General features: G+C 36.4%; 1 protein-coding gene and 1 non-coding gene across 6 annotated transcripts in view; one reads left to right on the forward strand and one right to left on the reverse strand.

The window, feature by feature from the left end:
* Positions 1–14,271, reverse strand: part of EPHA6 (EPH receptor A6) — a 521,188-nt gene that overhangs the window by 492,335 nt on the left and 14,582 nt on the right. The window lies entirely within an intron of this gene.
* Positions 4,584–4,655, forward strand: TRNAA-UGC (transfer RNA alanine (anticodon UGC)). The gene has a single exon. It is a non-coding gene; the product is annotated as a tRNA-Ala (tRNA).

The raw sequence follows: 14,271 nt of genomic DNA on the forward strand, positions 1-14,271 counted from the left end.
CGGTATTTCATTTGAACAATTAAGTGGATGAAACATATTTAAGACCAAAGCTGATTACTATACTCACTGCATATCATTTTTGCAAGCTTATATGTTCCTTTCTGTTTGTAACTCATTTGCCAAATACTTATTTTTTCAACTCTATAAGTTTTTCATCATTCAGAGAAATAAGCCAGTTCCTTTACAAACATGTAGATTTTTCTATTTGTTATTCATGCCATGTAATTGATCTCTGATTGCATCATGACCTTAGTTTAGAAGAACAAATCATAAGCATAATATATGATTATATCTTTGGAAAGAAGAGCTATATGAACATACATACAAATTATATTTTCATGAAGAAAAATGCAGTTTTACATATATTTCCAAATAACAAGGCATGCAACCATAATGGGATGAAAAAATACTCAGATTCTGAATAAATGTGTTTCAGTATCTCAAAAGTAAAGTTATATCTGAGCTAAAACCAGCAAACTTGACATTCAAAATTCTACAGGTAGGCCTAACTCATTTGTTATTTCTATAGCACTAAGGAATTTACATTTTTATCTTTTACCAGCGTCTACTAAGACTGCAAAGGTTCACTTCACATATATATTTTCTTTACCTAGAAATTACTGTTGAAATTATCACCGTAAATTCTGATGGGTAGTTGGAAAAGTCTACTGTTTGGAGAAAGCCCTGGCTTTCATCTTTGGGGAACAATAGACAGAAGTCCTTATGTGTTATTTGAATAAAAAGACAAAAATTAGAACATACAGTCAGCTTTTTGTCTACAAAAATAGGTCACATTTACTGTGGCTTATTTTTATTATTTTAACATCTGCCTTTCTAAAAGCAGGACAGTAAATTTTTAAAAAGTAACAAGGCTGTGGCTATAAGCCACGGACTTAACACCATCATTTCTTAGTTTAACAATAGCATTTTTACTTCCTTCCTAATGTCACTTTATTGTGAGAAACAATTCTTCAACGTACTTCAAATACTTATTAAAATGCTCTGATGAGCAATTATTATCATTTGTAATTTATAACCTGTATGCAGCCCACTGAACATGCCTATATCATTTTAAGTAGACAAGATATGATTGATACTTTTTTTTTTTTTTTAATTTTGGGATCAGTAAATATTTGAAATGCTGAACAAATTAAAATAAGTTTTATAAAGTTGGAGTTTAATATTTGTAAGATAAAGAACAAAGACAGATGGCCTTATTTTAAAGCTATGAGAATACTTACACCCAAACAATGGTAAACTTTTATGTTATTTATTTCCATCACCATTTTAGTCTGTTTTAATAGCATTAAAGTCCTGTAGAATAGCGCACAAGTGCTTAACTAAACAAAAAAAAATTTGGAAACAATGGATTAATTCTGAATATTAGTATACAGTTTACAATTATCGTAAACCAGGCAGAGTTCACATCTGAAGTAGTCTCAGTACAACTAAAATAGAGACTATTTGACCAGGTATTAGCATTTAAAATTATTTGAGACAAGGAAAGGTATGAAAGCTTTGTAGCAGCTTTCTGTATGAAACATCTTGTGAGATTTATTTCTCTGACGTAAAAAAAAAAAAAAAAAGAAAAGAAAAAAAAAAGGAATAATCAGGAGAATGGAGGCAAGAGAAATGACCTTTAGTCCTGTTTTGCAGCAGCACTCAGAGCTCCTCTGTGTGATGGCCTACAGCAGGAACTCCTTGCTGTGGAACTTAACTACAGATTGCATCACCTCCACACTGCCACAACAATCCATGTTTTAGTGTTTTTTCTGCACATGTGTATAGGACTGCTCCAATGGTACAAGTCCCTCTAAAGCAACTTATGAGGGACAGAAATGATTAAATGGATATTCCACATTGACTTTCTTTTTCAATATCACACAACTTCAATTGCTGTTAATAATACAGACATACCAAATAAATAGGAGCAATTAAACAATTTATCAGCCATGGACACACAACATCATTCAGAAGATACAGGCTTCCCCAGTAACATGGGTGCCACATTTCATTTCATGAATACAGTGTGGAGCCACGGGCATCATCCTGACACATTCAGTGGCACCAAAGCATGTAGAAAATGTAGCTATTGTGCTCAAATACATGACAATTTCTACACTGGATTTTTTGGGGGGATAACAGTTACAAACCCATATTTTACACAGCTAAATCTTAACTACGTTATTTTACTGTTTCACAAGTTGTTTTGCCCTAAGACAATTGTAAACATCTGTTCTGAGGTCTAACACACACTCTTACTTCTCCGACATGAGTCTTATCCACAAGCACAAGAAAAAAAATAAAATTATTGAGGTAAAGAGAAAGCATATTCACATTTAGAAAAAAATTAGTTTACTTCAGAAAAAGATGAACCCCCAACTTTTCCTCAGGTAACTGTGAAATAGAGACAGAATAGGTAATATCCTCTCTCTCCTAGCCTATAATAGAGATTTTTTCCCAGGAGCACAGCGTCAAAGTGATTTCAAAGTGATTTAGTTGAACACTGCACAGCTGAACAGGGGAATAAGACAGAAGGAGGTTCTCAAGTCCACAGACCAGCCAGAAGGGACTAATTCCTATATTTGTAACGCATCAGTAGGGGCTGAGTGCTGCACTGTCAGCCCCGCAGGACAGGCAGCAAACACAGAATTGAAGAGCAAGTCCTGGCCGGTAAAAGCAGACTGTTGTACTTTACTGGACTCTGCACAAGGTATAAGATGGGAAGAAAGACTTTTCAGATACCAGGAAAACAGTGTGATCTTAAGCATTGACTCAGCTTTCATTTCTAAGGCATTTCTTTTCAGCAGGGATTCATGGCAAACTGATGTGAGATAAATTAATGCAGGTCACAGGTCCAGAAAATAACACTGGAGATGGTATTATGTCATATATCTATATTATTTTTCTAAGCTTTTCTTTTCATGTGGGAGATGCAAAGTCAGGAGCTAACCCTAATAAAAACAGGAGTCACAAAATTATGATAAGAGTCTAGCTGTCCTACGTAATAATTTTCATTCTGACTTGAAAAAGCTAATTGATATTCAGTTCAGCATCATGTTCATGTCAACAGTAGATTACTGGGCAGATTTTTCTAAATGAACATGAACACCTGACAGTTTTGTCAGCTATGTTTATTAACCTGACTGTATCTTCATTAGGGAAATTAGAAACAAGTGAAATTCAGACAAATGGATTTCTCTTTCCTTTCACTGGTAAAGTACAAATGACTCGCGTGTTGAAGCCAATCCTACTGGACTGTGACTTGGGTGGTGAAGTCATGATGCTAGATTTAATACTCTCCAATTTACTGTTAACCTTTTTTTGTTCTGCATTCTTCCATGCATTTGCTTTTATGAAAATTGCTTTTATTTATTTTACTATACTAATATTTTTTTTTTCAAGTGGTGATAAAACAAACAAAAAGGTTACATGACATCAATCCATAAGTGAAAAGAACACACAAAATTTTTCAGAAAAATATACCAAAACTTACACAGAACTGTCAGTCAGACTAGTTATGAAGTTAATGCTTCTGTAGCTATTGTTCTTATACTCTACATTTCTTGGGATTTCCTCTGTTCAAGTGGTACAGAAACTTCACATGGGAGTTGATGGAGATAATCAAACCCACCTTATTAGAAACATTATTAGAATTATTATGATATTGTTATTATATTATTCACCCATTCTTTCTCCCACTGCACTGATCCAAAGACTAGCCCCTCTATTAATGAAGCATAAAATTGTATAGTTAAGGGTTTGTTCCCTTTGTCCCATGCAAAATCAGAGAAATTGACACAGAGATACCTTCAAACGGGTGACCTGTTTCTTTTCAAGTGGAGTGAGAACCAAAACCATTACAGAACTTTTCCTTTTAAAGGAAGAAGTTTGGAAGAGAACAGCTCATAGTGACAGATGGGGAACGGGAAGATAGATGGGCACTGCTTACTCAAGTAGTTACTTAATAACCATGACCAAAAATAAGCTGTTTGGTCCCTCTGAGGAATAAAACAGGAAGATGTTAGGAGAGGTACAAAGGCTAAGGCAACTAAAGAGAGCTCATGCTTGACTCACAGCATGGCTCCATGAAGAACTGTTTGAGCATCTCTAACAGAGGAACTGAAATAAGGGACCACTCTGGGCTTTGTGGCAGGGTGCTTGAGGGTGCATATTGCTGCAGCTTCAGAGCATGCTGCTTCAGTCACAGATGAAAGCAGGAACCAGGAGTCTGAAGTGTGACCTACAAGCAAATCAAATGCAGGAAGAAGAGCAATGAGACCAGCAGGCAGGCATTTCTGTGGCCACAAGATGCAGAACTGGCCTCAGGAGGATGAGTGGTGGCACAGACCTACCCTCTGAAGCTGATGGGTCTTTATCACCCTCTGTCTTCTACTACTTCTGTAGTTCAGCATAACTTAACTCTAGGCTGTTAAATAAGAGCTTGCCTACATTCAGTCAGTATTTTTATGTCACAGAATGAGATAGGAGTCATGCCTATTTTGCAGACAGAAAAGCTATGATACAGAAAGCAGAGGGCTCATAGAGCTCATAAATGGCAGATCTATTAGGGGTGCTGGCCAGGGGATGTAGCTCAGTGGGAGAGCGCTTGCTTTGCATGTAAGAGGCCCTGGGTTCAAACCCCAGCATCTCCAGCCTTTTTGACTCTGGTGAAGCTGCACCTCAAGTACTGTGTTCAGTTTTGGGCCCCTTGCTACAAGAAGGACATCGAGGTGCTCAAGCGAGTCCCAAGAAGGGCAATGAAGCTGGTGAGGGGTCTGGAGAACAAGTCCTATGAGGAGCGGCTGAGGGAGCTGGGATTGTTCAGCCTGGAGAAGAGGAGGCTCAGGGGCGACCTTATTGCACTCTATGGGTACCTTAAAGGAGGTTGTAGTGAGGTGGGGGTTGGTCTATTCTCCCATGTGCCTGGTGACAGGATGAGGGGGAATAGGCTAAAGTTGTGCCAGGGGAGTTTTAGATTGGATATTAGGAAGAACTTATTTACAGAAAGGGTCATTAGGCACTGGAATGGGCTGCCCAGGGAAGTGGTGGAGTCACCATCCCTGGAGGTCTTTAAAAGACGTTTAGATGTAGAGCTTAGGGATATGGTTTAGTGGAGGACTTGTTAGTGTTAGGTCAGAGGTTTGACTAGATGATCTTGGAGATCTCTTCCAACCTAGAAATTCTGTGATTCTGTATATCCAGCTATTTGTTTCAGTACGTGACTGGCCTGCTCTTGCAAACTAACAATGTCTCCATGAAGTGGCACAGAGGGTGAAAAAGCATATCCACCCATAAGGAGTTTAATCCCCATATGTTTCATTGATGTAGGTTGAACTACCACCTAGGTTTTAACAACAAATCATATAAATGAGCCTCCAGAAGTGACAAGATATTAACATAATCCACTGCAGATCCATGGCAATGCTATAAGCCTGATGAAGTTAGTATTCATACTCAAGTACAAGGACGTGCTCCCTGACCTCCCTAATGACCTGAGAAAACAAGAGAAATACAAAGGACTGGGGAGGGCTATCAAGCCCACATTTGTATTTTTTTTCAGCTTGTTAAAGGTGATGTGGTTAGTAACAGTTTTAGCTGGTAGCGGTTAAGGCAAGTCATCAGTAGAGCCAAAAGCTGTGGGCATATATCACAGCAGAACCAGTCAAGACTTTCAAAGGTGTCAGTGCTCTCAAGTAAAATGACCAATTTGCCTCCTTGAATTCTGAAGTGGCATCTCATTTCCTTAGTAAGTTACACACTTTGGAAGTGAAAGGTTTACTATAGTTGGCTTTATGGCTGCGTTGTACAAGACATACAGAAAAGACTCTAGCAGTCTAGAACTGTGAAAAAAAAACCTTCCAGAAAGAACTCAAAGGCAACTTGGAAATCATGAGGTTAACATTTGACTATATATTTTTATTTATTTATTTTTTTAATGCAGCCTCTCAAAATATACCAAAGTAAATAAAACTTATTAGAAAGAAGAGTTGTTCCAATCATGACAAATACTCCCAGAGATATCCCAGGTTTATATTCATGATGATAAAATGCTTTCTATCTCCTTTGATTAAATATCCGCACAGCCAGTCAGTTTAATGTTTTTCAGCTTTGTAATTCTCTCTTTCTCGGAGTCAGTCTGTCACTTTTTCCACCAGCTCTTCATTTATAATTTATGGTGTCAAGCACCAAGCTTTCACAGCATGAACATTTTCCAGGTGCTAGGTCAGGCTGTCAAACTAAAGTACATGCTAATAATTGGTAGCTTTGAAATTCTTGGTCTGTTACTTACAGTGGAACATCAGCATGAAGGCTCAATTGTTTTTACAAAATAATCAGGTTTGCAATACTTTTAACGTTATCAACAAATAAATATACAGCATCCTGTCATTTACTTGACAGTAAATAAGTTTTGACTATCTAACCAAAAATCAAATTGCTTTAAAAGATTGGATGGCATGGAAGTGCTCATCTCTACCACATACAGACTTCAAGCTTTGAGTGATATACTTTTAAAGCACATACATACAGATTAAGATTCCAAAGATAACTGAAGAGCATAAAATAGATCTGAGAATGCGTTCATGTACTAAGTTGGTATGCCTCTCCTGTTGAATAAGTAGTCTCATATTCATCAGTATATAGTTACAGTCTCTTCCCCCTCAACCCCCTTTTTCTTTCCTTCCCCTTTGGTGACTATCTGGTAATGAAATGGGAGAAAGTAAACTCTTTTCTGATTTCACATCAAGAATAGAAAGTAAAAAGACTCTGCTTTTCTATCTTACTTCAGGAATTCCTTTGAATTTTCTACAGTGCAAGAGGTGATTTGAATATGATACAGGGAACATTTTTTAATTCATCTTTTCCTAGTCTGTGGCTCTTTAAAACTGAGCAGCAGAAAAAGAGTGTTATAACCTAACAGTATAATACTTTCATGAAAATAATAAAAGCAAACAAACTGACCGCTAAAACAGTGCAATGTAAAACAGTCACTTCTGCTAAGGCTGAAAATAGTCTGTTTTGTAACAAGGGGTAGCCATGTGTAACACACATGAACATGGAGGGAATTTGTGAGACTTCCACTGACCTGAAATGAACACATCTGGGGCACAACAATTTGGCAGGTACAGTGCTGCATCGTTGCTGCTGGAAATGCAGTAGTGCTCTTCAACCGGCTTAGTTCAAAGCACTGCTTCCCAGGGCTGCTCGAGACATAAGTGCCTGTTAGATAACCCAAGGATGCAAGGGGAATGTCATTGCAGATTGCTCGAGTGCTGCCAAGGGACTCTGAAGGCAATGCAAAACATAGACTATATAATACTACATCCACACTGTAACTTCACATATATGGGAATATATGGGAATATGTTAATATATAAATAAATATGGGAACTCTTATATTTGAATGATTATCACAAACTCAATGTTTGAATTAAAACCTGCTTTATATCATTTCTCTTGGAAACTTCTTTTCTTCTCTTTTGCCATTCTGTCTGAAAAGTTTGAGCACAGAAAATAAGAGAGGGATGCAAACAGCACCATGACTGTGGTGATGTGTTACTCTTAAAGGAAAAATAGGGAATAATTTAAATTTTTTTCTATGCTCCTGAGTACTATATTACCTCAACCTTATCTTGGAGGGCCATCCATTATATCTATGAACTAGCATAATACACTTTTTACCAACATAACAAAGACAAAGCCTGAAAAACTACTATTGCCCCTGCACTTCTTTCCAATAAAGTTTTTTATATGTAAATACTTTGAAAAGCATATGGAGAATGTACTTTAGCTTACACTGACCCCTTGTTTAAGGTCCTAACATATGCAGTTCCACATAAATGTTTTGTTTTTCAATCAACCTTTGATTGAAGATTTTACCAGACATAATTAAAGCACAGAGAAAACTGTACTGCAGAGTGACTTACATGAAAGATCAACATAGCATGTTGTATGTAGCAAGCAGTATGTAGCATAGCAAGTAGTATGAATGAAACCTTCCAAAACTGCATGTATTACTATTCTAGTTTTCTAGAACAGAAACACAGTATAGCATGGCTACATACTTGCTTAAAAGTCACAAAAAAAAAGAGAGATGGGAAATGAATCAACTAGTGTGACCCTGCCACCTACCCCTGGATTTACCACACCTTTTTAGGTGTCATGGAAGTCTTACAGAGCAGATGATTCAATGGCTCTGCCTTGCCTACAAAAGGTCCCTGATCTTAAAGGGTAGCATCTCTACCTTCACAGTCAGCCAGAGTCTAGTTGGGACTACAAAGGGTTTGGAGGTAAAAGCTGAGGAAATGGAATATGGTATTATCTGCAGAAGACACAAACACTAAACTAGCAAGGAGGAACAAGTACAGGGGTAAGCCAGAAAATTAGTGGAAAGGCCAGGAGCCATCCAGAGCAACAAACCCTAATGACTGAAGGTCAGTTTGTGAAGGACAGATATTTTTACGCAAAGGCACAGTGAGTGGATTTGACAGTTAAGAGAAGACCCAATGAAAGACGAATATTGTGGGAACAGAAGTTTGATGAAGGTGGTTAAGGACCAACAGACTGATGACACCCACAGAGAATGAGATTGGATTGAGTGGGTGGACAGGGTGGACAACAGAAGCCAGACAATGAACTTTGCAGGAGCATAATGTGAATTGATGGGGCTAAAAGAACATACAATGGACTTAAGAGGGCCCAAAGATATATAGAGGAATCTGAGGGAGAAATGGCTAGCCTAAAGACAAATGTTTCTACAGGAAGACTTGGTGGGAAGGAAAAATGAATTATGTTGAATAGCATAAAAGGTAATTCACAACAGAACTGGGGTTGTAGGAAAATGTGGATTGGAGAGTGTGACACAGTCTCCAATGCATTGAAAAGTGTTAATGGATATCTGGGCTGTGCAGAAAGATCATAAACATTGACTCTGTTAAAAGGAAACATGTTTATTATTCTTTGCACATCAGGAGTGATGTAAAAGTTCGAATGGGGAGGCAGCTAACAAGTTTTGCACATATTTGCTTTCATTAAGGCAACTTGTCATCAGAATTGTATCTAAAATCCTAAATACATCATCCATAACGGATTTGTCTAAAATTCAAATCACAATCTTTCAAAATATGGCAATTTACAGGACATATTAAAACTAAGACAACTGAAGCTGTCTTTCCCTTTTCATTTCAGACTGCATGATAAAAGCCTGTCTACAAGAAACAAGGTTTCACGTTTAGTAATGATAGAGTAATTCTGGAATAAACATAGTATCATCAGTAGAGTTAACACAGGATAATTGAAGGCAGTTGAATCTAAGAACAGTGTCAGGCCAAAAATATTTTGTTATTTACCTACATGTATTTTTATTTCTCTACCTATAAAAAAGGATGAGATTATAACCAGCATTAAATAAGGAATGAGATGGAGAGAATCAGTGTTCAAATGAAATACATTAGCATGAAAATTAAGCATACACTTCGAACACTAGTTAAAAAAAAAAGAAAGATAAAGGGATGTAATATGTAAAATTGAGTACTATATTTCATAAACACGCATCTATCTAAGGCCTTTTCTTATAAGAGCTAGCTAGCATGGTATCTGAGCAGTTCAAAACCGCTGTACTTATTGCTCTCAGTTTACTACCTGTTCAAAATCATTCTCAGACTATGAATATTATACTATCTCATGGCAGGTTTCTCTTCTGTCTACATGAATGCAATCAATTATTGCTTAACGTTGTTTCCCACCAACAATAATGAATGCCTTGATCAGAATCTCAGTTTACTTTTTTGATTGTCCAGTCCCTTCATTTCCCGTGCTTGCTCTCAATCAGGATAAGTGATTTAAATCTCATACTTAATTTAAAACAGATGAAGGGGGAATTTAAGATGTTACATTCATGTAAATGCCAAATTTATAACAATGAATATTATCTTTTATATTGCTATACAGCTTAATTTATTTCATCTAAGTGCAATAAAACAGAGTAAGTACTGAGCAATCCTAATAGCCAAGAGGAATCAAATTATGGAAGAAAAAGCTGACATCTGAATTATAATGCATTAAGGTAAAATTACAGCTGAATTTGAGTATAATTTCATTCAATTTGACTTTGAGAATGCAGTAATATTTTCAGGCTTATTTCAGAATTATGCAAACCAAAAAGTGTTTTGAAACTACAAAAATTATGAAATATGATTTGTGTTTTTATAGCTAAGTTATTATTAAATTACTATTTGTGTGGCAACACCATTTTAGTAGTGAACGTTCTAACTTATGTGCATTTTGTTGCATAAATGTCAGAAATAAATCTGAGTTAGGAAACCGAAACAAGCTGTAAAAGCGTTTTTAGCTGTGTTAAACAGAGAGCAAAAGAGGTAAGGAGGTACATAAAAGGCATGATTTGAGACAGATAGTATTTAACTGTGCAATTCCTCAAAGATTAGTCATGAGACCAATCTTATTTAACATTTTAGTAATGTCCTTGGCCAAAGTAGGTTTGTTCTAATGAAACTTTCATGGAAAAGTAGAGACTGTTGCGTCAATGCAACTGAAGGCTGGAACACTATGTGGAAAGCTATGGGGACAGAAGGAATTATTCCTTGTATCTGGCATAATAAAAAAGGGACGACATTAAACACAAATAGTAAGGCAATCCAAAGTGAGCTAAAAATACTATTATTTTTTTAATGAATTGAGAGCTTAGTGGCAGACATATCAGCTGGTGACAAGACAAGCAAGGCCCAATCAAATAGCATAGAAAAAAAAGAGACAAATTTTATCACAGGAAGTGCCAGGTAAATACTACTACTGAACAAAATACTAGTAAAATCATGCCCACAAAGCCACACAGAGTTCTGGGCACCTTGTTCAGGAATGAATGTGTTGAAAAGGGAAAGAGAATAGGCAAAAGTAACAATAACTGTTAACAGTGCTGGCACAAGAATAAATGATTAAGCACTGACTACTAGCAAATACGGTTTATAGATACACGCTAATATCGGAGTAGTGAAGTACTGAACAACCCTCCAATGGGGGAAAAGAAGGAAGATCAACTAACTAGATTTAAGATGAAAACTAATCAATTCTTTATACAGAATGATATGAGGCATTTGCTTGTGATAACAGACCTCCTTTCCAACCCTGTGTTCCAGTTACAGTCAACAGAGCCACTCCATGCTGAGTGTAAACATTCTGAGCACGTATCACTAATGCAAATACTATTTTCTCTGTCAAGAACAATTAAAAAAAATAAACTTTCAATGCCAGTAATGTTACAGCATTTTTTTTTCCCCACCTCCAAGGAAATGAAGCCATTTGCTGAATGATAAACTGACTCTTCCATTGCTGATTCCCTTTCCTACTTTCAAGGCTGATGACAATTTCTCCCCTCTCGCCCCATTTCCTTTTGGAACACAGTAACAAGTACTTAAATAATTCTTGAACCCTCTTCACAGAACTACAGTATAGATCTTCCTGAACTACTGCATTTATCTTTAACATAAGTCTCCAAAGGACATAACCCACATTATGGACTAATAGCCTGTAAAACTGAATTTTATGAACTGTAGCAGTTTTGAGCAATAAAAATGGAATCAATGGACTCAAGTTCATGACATTTCTTCCCCACCCTATACTGGAATAAAAGCTTTTTTTTTTTTTTCTCCTCCTTTGAACATTCTTTTAAAAAGAGCTTGAACTTGCTTGATTCTACAAACCTATATGCTTATACCTACAGATGACATATTATTAAAGTTATGATTTTTTTTTGTTCCAAACTAAACACAAAATTTTGTAAGTTGAAATATTCATGTTAGAGAGAGTCAGAAAAATGTGATTTTTAATCCCTTCCACCTTCATATTTTCTTTTCCGCGCTCTTATCAAAAATGCACTGCTCCATCTCATTATTTGAAAAAGGACAGCCCGCTGCTACTTTAGGAGCTTTAATCATATGGTATATCACTTTACTACAATGAAAATCACCCCTATATTCCTTACAGCTGCATAAATACGTTTACCTCTACTCGAGGAACACTACCTCCAAGAAGCTCATCAACAAGTCTTACTTTATCCATAAACCATTTCCTATCAAGATTTTATCTTAAACCTTTTCCAGAGTTTTCTCTTAGTTTTAACCAGATCAGAAACATTTAAACATGTTCCATATGCCCTGTAACCCAAGCATTGAAAGCAAATTGTGAGGTCAACCTGAGCTAGTACCTAGCAGCTCAAAGAAGGTCATTTGGACAATGTATTCACTGAATTTCATGTAATCACATCTCATTTGGACATGAGAGCGCTGGATATCAGAAAAAAAGGAATCTCTTCAGTCAGAGAGTCCAGCATTTGTGATAACAGCTAAAAGTTAAAATACATTAGTGAAAGAAAAAAAAAAAAAGAACAGTTATTCAATCTCTCCTTGCATGGCCTGAATAACAACTGACCAACGTTTTCCTTTTTGAAATACATCATAAAAAAATACAGCTTACAACCCTTTACTAAAAAGACCCTTAACTAACAGTGGTTATGAAGAACCTGCCAATAGCCAGGTTTTTTTGTTTGTTTGGTTGGTTTTTTTTTTTTTTTGTTTTTTTTTTTTGATAAAGTCTTTTAAAGTATATTACATGCTACAGTGAAGTAAAAAGTCTCCAACCACAAATTGGCAGTCTCATCTGACCTGAAAAGGTAGGAAATTCTCTTCTGCTCAGGTGGTAGCAATTGGTCTTACTCTGAGAAGACGAGCAAGACACACAAACTTGTCACCTGCAAAGAGGTTTCTCAATACACAGCATATCAGAACTCTTCACCCAACTTCAGTATTAATTTCAACCAATTTGTAACGTTTCAAAGACAAAACAGAATTCCTAAAATGGAAAGGGGAAGAGAAAAAAACTAACATACTCCCACTTAACTGCACTAACCCAGTACAGACAATTCTGCTTTTCCATCTTTCTCTTCCATTTCTAGCCTTTGATATTGCTTTGATACACTTTGATATTGGTACCATTCACATCCCATAACACCAGCACTGTCTGGTAAATGTCTGGTACTTATATCTGAGCTATGTGATACAGCAAATCCAGTTCCACCATCTTCTTTTATCCCTTTTATATAAACCAAACATTGCACCTTTGAACTACAGTGTAACCTTAATGTTATTTACATTGACTGAATGCAGTTCCAGATGACTCACTTCGACCATTCTCATTTGCAAATGGACAGAGTATGCTTTTTCCATCCCCATCCCCCCCCTCTTTTTTTTTTCCCTTTCTTTCTGCTGGGAAAATATTTCACTATTTGGGGATTTTTTCTTTCATTCCTACTCCTGGAATTTCAGGTTATCCAGGAACTTCATAGCATGAGTCCCTTACATAAATGAAATAATCTGATTCTGTCAACACTGACGTACATGGTTATTAAATTCACCAGAAGCTGATAGACTAATGTAAATTGTTTGCTTATGGAACATATTGACAATTCTTGTTCCAAGCTATGCATGCAAGTAGAGAAGATATTTGGGCCACATCTCAACAAGGTTCCCCAAACAACTTTTTATTAGTCCTTCAGGTTTATGAAATAGATTAGACAAAACAACACATACCCCTTTTATCCAAATAACACAGAAATAATACCAACAGCTAAGGACAGAAACCAAAGAAAAGGACCAGAATCTATATTACTACAATCAAAACCCAAGCCATGGGATGTTAATACTTTTTGATTTTCTCAAAAACCAGCATCTGCAGTGGGCTATTACCTGAGAAAATTGTTTTGCTTGTTTCTTCATCTTTAGCTAGATGGAAAAGTTTGAAAACATTACCACATTTTGCAAAAACAAATATATAAAAAGAAATCTATTTTGGGCTACAGTTCTACCTTTGTCTCACAATATTTGGAAGTTTAAATTTATTAAAGCCTACTTGTACGTATATTTAATTTTTGTCACCAACTTTGGATGGGAATCATTACAGGACACTGGACATTATAAAATTCCTATTCCTTCTTTTGTGCCTTATGATGCATTCTTCAGTCACAGTTGACCTAGAAGCTTTTGCTCTTTTTCTGGGGGTATTGCCTGACAGCAATAAGATGAATATATAGAACATAAATTCATTATGTGATTATCATCTCCCTAGTTTTGGTCTTGGTTTTCTGCTCTGATACCCAAATGGTCTGGCTGTCCTTTCCTATACTTCCCTTTAAGAAAGACACAGTGCCTTTCATTGACACACAAGCTTGCTTTTTTTGAATCTGTATGCTTTAATAGTGCC

This window comes from Anas acuta, chromosome 1, assembly GCF_963932015.1.
Source record: "Anas acuta chromosome 1, bAnaAcu1.1, whole genome shotgun sequence".
NCBI classification, from domain to species: Eukaryota; Metazoa; Chordata; class Aves; order Anseriformes; family Anatidae; genus Anas; species Anas acuta.